Source organism: Mytilus galloprovincialis, chromosome 5 (assembly GCF_965363235.1).
Source record: "Mytilus galloprovincialis chromosome 5, xbMytGall1.hap1.1, whole genome shotgun sequence".
NCBI classification, from domain to species: domain Eukaryota; kingdom Metazoa; phylum Mollusca; class Bivalvia; order Mytilida; family Mytilidae; genus Mytilus; species Mytilus galloprovincialis.
This window is the reverse complement of record NC_134842.1, coordinates 16,927,331-16,935,693: the sequence shown is the minus strand read 5'-3', so window position 1 is coordinate 16,935,693 and position 8,363 is coordinate 16,927,331. Positions and strand designations below refer to the sequence as shown.

Below are 8,363 nucleotides of genomic sequence, written 5' to 3'. Positions count from 1 at the left end.
ATTAAAGCGTGATATTTTATCTTCATAAACTTCAATAGATTTATTTAAAACAAACATTCTATCTACGTCACTGCCTCGTATCTTAAGTCCTTCACCAACGCTACCACTTGTTATAAGTGTATCATTGGTAGGTTCTATACTGTTTATATTGTCCTTGACAGCGTTCATATATCTGATTCGTTTAACGTAATCTTTTGATCCGACTATATTGTGACACAGATAACGATATAGCGCTACTGATATGTTTTGATCTATAGCGTCTGCAATAGGGAAATTCAAATGAAAAATGTATTCATAAAAAGTAACAAAGAAAATTATACAAATGATGAAAATGTATTTATGTGTGGAATGCAAAAAACGTTTAAAAGATTAAACAATGAATTAAGAATGAATAGTTTAAATACGTTAAGAAACAATTGTTGTTATTCGATTTTGTGGAAACTGCGTGATTTTTTAGTTATCCAGGAATTGGTAGTGACAAAACAAGCAAACATGTGATAGTTATTTTACAATTTGTTTTGTATCATTTTTTTTATATTGTTTATGTTCCTTAATCGTGTTTAGGTAGCTTTAAAAACGTTTTAGTACCTCATTTTTTAAATAAAAGTAAGGAAATTTCTGTACCAATTCAGTTTTATTTGTTTGGCGTGTTCAAATATTTTTTTGTCATTTAATGTGGTTCTTGGAGTTCTGTAATTCTGTCATTTTACTTTTTGGATAGATTTTTGTAGATTGTTTTTGATACAGAACACGTACAGGGCTCTTCCAATCAGTAGCATAGTGTTCATAGAGACATTATATTCCAGTTTGGACTTTGAGGCCGAGGAAATTATCGGATTTTCAAAAGTTTAATGTGGTCACAGCGCCCCTAAGTAACCAGTCTTTAAGTTTATGGTTGATTGGAATTTTTGTAAGACGTGTACATAATTGCACGTGCTTTATGATGTTAGAATAGATTCAAAGATGCTCGAATATTATTACACATTAATATTTCACTTATAGCTCTTACGTCGATGAAGAGAAGTTGCCCTTATGGAGAAATTACATGAAGCGGCCCACAGACAGGCACACAGACACACAGTCAGACAAGGTTACACTACAACTTCCTATGCATTAAAGGAAAAGGAGAAATTCAAAAAATATCGGTGAGAACAATAAACAATAGTTTCACAACATTCACACAGTTACTAATGCAAGCTAAAAGTATCTAACCTAAATTATTTCCATATTATATATTGTATTCATATTAAAAAAAGGGATCGACCATGCAAAAATATCGCATCTATACACGCTTTGTTCGAGCCACTAAAACCCATAAAATTTTATGCTTAAGATGTAAGATTTAGGCTATTAAAGCGATGTGATGAATTGAAGTTTTCAGGCATAGGTTTTTTTTTGTTAAAAACAGATAATACTTACTACTTATATCCTATTGTGTAATTTTAATGCTCGAAAAAAATATAAAAATAAATAATTTAACTCTATAAGTACTGTCATTTAATCGGTCCGTTTCCAATGCAATTATGTAGCAGTTATTTGCATGAATACTATAGTTGAATACATTTAAACTTGTTCAATTCAGTGGAATTAGGTCTCTGAACGTTGTTTGTTGTGTACTTTTTGTTTTGTTTTGGACGGTCTGTTAGCCAGTAAAAGTTCAATGATTGAGTTATTGTTGACATTAAAAGACCTGCTCACAAAATGGACTGTTCAAATATCAACACCCCTTTTGGTTTGTATGTTTTTTACATCAATAAAATTTTACTTTTATATACTGAATGTGTATGCTTACCTTCCATCGGGTTAACCTGTTGAGGAATATAATTGGTGCAAGATGTTTTTTCTGAAGAAAACAATAGTCTTTCTTTCCAATTTAAAAACTATAATAATATACAATACATACCAGGTAGTATTGAAACTCTCTTTGGCAATCATACCTCATCTCCTCTATTTTATATCAGAATTATATCAGCTGCGAAATGTGTTTTCCGAAAAACATTATCTTTCGTTTCCCTTTAAAAACTTTGATAACATAGATCCAATACAAGGTAGTATTCACACTAGTATCTTATTAAAGCCTGGTCAACAACACAATTTCCTGATGACGTTTCCCTTTCTTATCATTGTAAAGGAATATGTAGTAGGAAATCTCCATGGCCCATGTCCAGTTTAACTTAACAAAAAAGTCTGATATCATTTGGAATTGCTGTATCGGATTCATATTACAGATTAACATGAGATCTTTTTCCTTACTGTATTAAATATTTAAGACAATGAATTAGGTCACACCCTCTGTTCTTCCATTATTGCACGGTATGTTATAATGTAAAATAAAATATTGAATAGTTGATTGAGATTAACTTTTTCGAGTGAATTGATTGAGTGTTAATACGCCATAAAAGATTACGTATTATGGTATACCAAAGTCCTGTTATCAGCCGTTCGATAATTCGTGTGTCAACACATCGTTTGATAACTCAAATTTGCTTTTTACTAATTAATCAATGGAGGATTTACCTTGTTATTATTTAATACCTAAGCTTCACAAAATTCAGACAAACAACCGAACATTGTTGGCTCATCTGTATATTCGACAAGGGAATTGTCCATTAGATTAACAAAGTTATGAACGCAGTGAAATAGGGTCCTAAAAAAATACTGTAAAACTGTTTACTTGCTTAGTGGTGTTAACCATTTGTGGATTCAAATTTTGTTGTAAGAACTTCTAGATAATTAAAAATATCGATCTTTTTCTGAAATTAATTCTATCAAAGCTGTTTATTTCTCACCCCTGTGTACCACCATTGACACCATTCCCAATGTGAAATTGGAAAATAATCGATAAAGCTTATCAACATAAAAATGGTAGCGAACGCTATAAACTTATTACTTTATGATACCATAAAGCATATTTTGTAAATAGTGCACAAAAAGGTAAAATATGCTTCACAGAGGAACATACTTCACAGAGGAATATGTGATCTGTATTTTGAGTTCCTTCAGACACTTGTCAAAACAAAAAGATCATAGAAGTGAGATAATTTCAATTCACATTCAGACATATTGATGATGTTCTTTCCATTAACAATCCACACTTTTCTGATTGGGTCCCATTAATACATCCTCCAGAACTTGAAATTAAAGAAATAAGAGACACGGCTTCGTCTGTCATATTTTAAAACTTATACATCGAATTTGACGAAGCAGTCAGCCCAGTATCATAATCTATGACAGACAAGACTATCGTAATTTAGAAATTATCAATTTCCCCTACCTTAGTAATAATATTCAAACCTTTCCTGTATGTGGGATAAACATTTCCAACCTAATGTGGTACTCAAGAGCTTGCAGCAACTACTCACGTCATCAGTGTCATCAATGTCTGAGCAAATAGTTGATTACCCAGGGTCTCATCCTTTTTTAAAAGAAGGTTCATCGGAAGATATTTTAAAAGAGCTTGTTGATAAATATTCAGTATCAACTTGACAAAAAAACAAGATGGTGTTGAAGAACAGATGCTACGTTAGAATATTTGAACATAACACGCTTTTTCTTAAAAAGGGATATGTCATTACAGAATTCCGGAACCGTCCGATAGATACAAGGCATTACTTATCGGCATACGCCTACTTTAGTTTGCTTCGATCAAAGTACAAAAAACTTGAAATTGTCATCGGGATCGGTGAATGTAGACTAACTTTTAATTTTGAAAACAATCTGTTTTATCATTCCAGAGAATGGAACTTTTATACGCCTAGGGGTATACTCATAAATATGTTTCAAACCAATGTTGTTATCCAAGTCTATTTTATTTGTTCCTAATCAAATGCCCTGTAAATATCACAGTTCGTTCAACCAACAATTTCTATCACAAATGCATGAGCTCTTGACGCAGCTGATTGTTACGAGTGTATAAAAATATTGGGTTATTTTTGCGCGACTATGATGTGAAATGTTAAAAAACTGACTACTTTTCTTGTAAGATTTGAATACACATATATATATATATATATATATAACTCGTCTAAACATCAACCCAAAAATGTTAGATCTGTAAATTTGCTTTCGCAAATTTTTTGTTCTTCCCTCGCTGGAATTCGAACCCATGCTACTGGGATATCGTTACACCAAATTGCCTGCACTGTAGCCGTCTCGCTAGACCACACGACCACCTGGGCTTCACAATGATAAAGCTTTCGGTGGCTGTGTGTTACCTTTCCTCGTCAGTTTTAATCTAGCGTCGTACTACAGTACATGATATATAAGGCATGGAGATGTTATTGTTACAGATCAGCTCTAATTAGTTATCAAAGATACCAGGATTATAATTTAGTACGCCAGACGCGTACGCAAGTATCCAAACACTAAAATAACCATCGACTGAATGATTTATGAATGTAAGAATATGGCACGTAAAACTCTCTACAAGAGACCATATCTAAAACTATACGATACTTGAAGATATATGGTCAGATTCACTATTACGATTAAAATAACTGCCGAACTTTTATAAGATGATGGGAAATAGACACAAACTTTTTTATTAACTGATTTGCTCAGGTTAAAAGTTTTGAAATTTGACTTCATTCTTGTTAGCAGAATAATTCTAACCAAAATTATTGTTTAATCACAGATAATATGTACTGATTCATCAAGTATAATATAGCCTACACTTGCATATCTTTATTTATACAGATTTTAATTGTTTGTCTATTTTTTTTTTTTTTTTTTTTTGAAAATTCGTTATTGACTATTTTTACTTTTGTCGTTTAAATTATGTTCCTTGATATATTGGAAAATAACACTAATTTTTGGACAGAAAAGTGTAAAAAAAAACCTTCTTGTTTAGTCCTCTTGTTTCATATTCTTGTACTACTAATACAAACCTCTTTTGGTATTATACTGAAACATAAGTGAAAAATTTTTCATGCATCTCCATTTTGAAAGTTATTCCCGGAAATATCAATAAAACATATTTTGTTATATATTTAGCGTGATTACAATACGATATCTGTCATATTATAAACAGATCAAATGACAAGTCTATATAATGCACAGATGTGAACATGAAAAATATCCCATCTTCTTCTGACTGAGTCAAGTGTGATACTTGTAACCATGTTGTATCTTGTTGTCGTATATCTTATTATGGTGGTGTATGTTGATAGTGAGGAATGTACAAGGAAAGTTACACAGTTAAAATCAAGTGAGAGAAAATTGAGAAACGAATAGGTCCAGGTACAAAATGTGTTTCTAGAAAGGCTTACCAAAACTGATAAAGAAAGTAAGAACAAGGAATACAAATTTATTTCAAAGAATATTTCGAACACGGAAGGTAAAAAAGACAAAAACAGAAATGAAGACAAATGCTTCATTAAAAACATATTACTGAAAAAAAAACTGAAGACTGAATAGAAAGGAGTACAATTGAATATTGAATATATATGAGAATTTGAAACACGTAACTTAACATGTCCCTAAAGATGAAGATATATAGTTACGTGTAAGGATCGCCATTGATCTTCCATTCTTATAAGTTTTATTAAACCATAGTTAAGAAAACACACAGAAATCGCGGATAATTCGTCCTAAACAATAAGACAGTTATATGTAAGGCCAAAAAAGGTTCTTATCGCACCCTTTCACAACAGAAATAAACTACTGATAAAAAATGCATCCTGGTAGATTCGGCAGAAAAATCGATTCGGCAAGTATTTCTACAGGTTGCACTTTGTAAATACAGCTGTTTCTGACAACACGCCTCTTTTGGGGAGAAATAGAATATTCATAGAAAATTAATTTTGTTTACATACTGGTTCCCAGTTATGCTCTCTGTGTTCCATATCGCAGAGACAGAACTGGGGAATGTTACCAGTAAATAAACACGTGCTTATTGTTTACATTGAAATCTGTGGTAACCTTTCATTCGAGGTAGGGGTAGTTAAGAAAATAAGTGTAAGTTTCAACTCTGAGAAGTTCGGGGCATATAAACGTTGAAAATATGCCGCACAGCCCTATATTTTGACCTTTGAAAAAAATTGTGGTGCAAATGAACTTTCAATTCTAGGATAAGATTTTTTTCAAAACTTCATAGTAAAAGTGGTACAGTTTTAGCCGTAAAAGGAGTTCCTATGGGAAATTGCATTGTCAATATTTACAGAAATGCAACCTACATGCTTTATGATCTGGAAAGTTTACTTCATCGTCTTAAAATTTGTCTATCAAGCGTTAAACAGAGAACCGTATACGTATAGGCCTTGTTTTAAGAACTGACCAAGACATAAAATAAAATCATGTAAATTGCAGTTATTTTGTTTTACACCATCTAAAATAATTTATGTTCATAAATGAAATAAAATTATAACTCTCTATTTGTTTTATATTTGGAGTGTAGAAATAAGAGAGCGTTCATAGGATTTTCGGCATACATGTCTCAAGGTTTTGTGGATGGCCACAGTAAATCTTTATCACTGGGTAAAACGCTGATCTTTGACATGACAGAAACCAACACTGATGGTATCTACAACACGAATACGGGTATCTTCAAATCATCATCTAGCGGAATGTATGCATTCACCTGGACAATCTGTGTAGACAGCTTTACAAAGGATGATGGTTATGGAGAATTCGGAGTAGAGTTGGTTATTGATGAAAAAAGTTGTGGGAAAGTACATGCAGACACAGAAACACGCTCTGATGACCAATGTTCTACTGGATTTGTTATTAAATACATAACAGAAGGTGGCGCTGCTCGTTTGAGAAATATATATGTACACCAAGGTCGTCTTCTAAGCAACGAAAACAGAACACGTACAACATTTACAGGATGGAAACTCAATTAGTTAATCTTGTACCTAGCAAAATAAACATCGCAAAATCAAAAATTTTCTCATTTTTTTTATATTAATTATTCGTTTAAATAAATTACCCGGCCTGGATCCAATTATCGGCATGATCCCGCTAACATGTTTAACACCGCCACATTATTTATGTATGTGCCTGTCCCAAGTCAGGAGCCTGTAATTCAGTGGTTGTCGTTTGTTTATGTGTTACATATTTGTTTTTTCTTTCATTTTTTTACATAAATAAGGCCGTTAGTTTTCTTGTTTGAAGTGTTTTACATTGTCTTATCGGGGCCTTTTATAGCTGACTATGCGGTAAGGGTTTTGCTCATTGTTGAAGGCCGCATGGTGACCTATAGTTGTTAAAGTCTGTGTCATTTTGGTCTTTTGTGGATAGTTGTCTCATTGGCAATCATATCACATCTTCTTTTTTATATACGAACACTATACGTAACTTCAGCCATAAACAGAGGCGGATTTAGGGGGGGCAGGGGGCCCGGGCCCCCCTTTTTTGGAAAAAATTTGGTTGCTTATATAGGGAATCACTGAAGCGTGACTGGAACGGGCCCCCTCTTAGGTCAGTCAGTGGGCCCCTACTTATGAAAATTTCTGGATCCGCCACTGATAAAGAGCATGCATCAAAATAGATAGATTAATAAAATACTGGCTTGTGCTCTAATCATGTGCAGTTATGTAATATGTATTCGAGGATGTCTTAAGTAATCTGAATGTAATTCGTTATAGAATTGTGAGTCCTATCGTCTATCATTTCCGGCATAGAGGGTTACTTCTTGGACTTGGGATTTTGTATTTCTCTTTGATATCTTCTCACACATTTCTCAGAATAACCTTTATATCAAATATGTCATGCATAGTTAGTTCGTGAAAGTGCATTATGTATGTATGTGCCTTTTCCAAGTCAGGATCCTTTAATTCAGTGGTTGTCGTTTGTTTATGTGTTACATATTTGTTTTTCGTTCATTTTTTGTACATAAGTTAGGCCGTTGGTTTTCTCGTTTGGGTTGTTTTACATTTGTCATTTTGGGACCTTTTATAGCTGACTATGCGGTATGGACTTTGCTCATTGTTGAAGGCCGTGTGGTGATCTATTGTTGTTAATTTCTGTGTCATTTGTTCTCTTGTGGAGAGTTGTCTCATTGGCAATCATAACACCTCGTCTTTTTCATATAGACCAAAATAACATGTCAATTAATATGCGGATTGGCTATCATGATGATTAAGGACAGGAAATCGGAATACCAGTGGATAATTATGCCATGGTATATAGTGAACAAGACCTGTTCTGATGGGGCGTTTGTCCGACTTTCCGATGGTTGAGGATTATTCTATTTCAGCGTTCATTCAAAAAAAAAAGATGACATATACATAGACAATAACTGCTTGGTGTCTTTAAATATGTGAACGAGGCTTGGAAACAGGTGTAATGCGAGCTTTTGCGAGATATTTTTTTTAACAACATAATAATATTTATTCATCAAATCTTGCTTGTTACAAATTTCA

At 33.0% G+C, this 8,363-nt stretch overlaps 1 pseudogene; it reads left to right on the top strand.

Moving 5' to 3' along the window:
- The first annotated feature begins 2,941 nt into the window (after nucleotides 1-2,941).
- On the top strand, nucleotides 2,942-6,878 carry LOC143077011 (uncharacterized; annotated as a pseudogene).
- The last annotated feature ends 1,485 nt before the right edge of the window (nucleotides 6,879-8,363 follow it).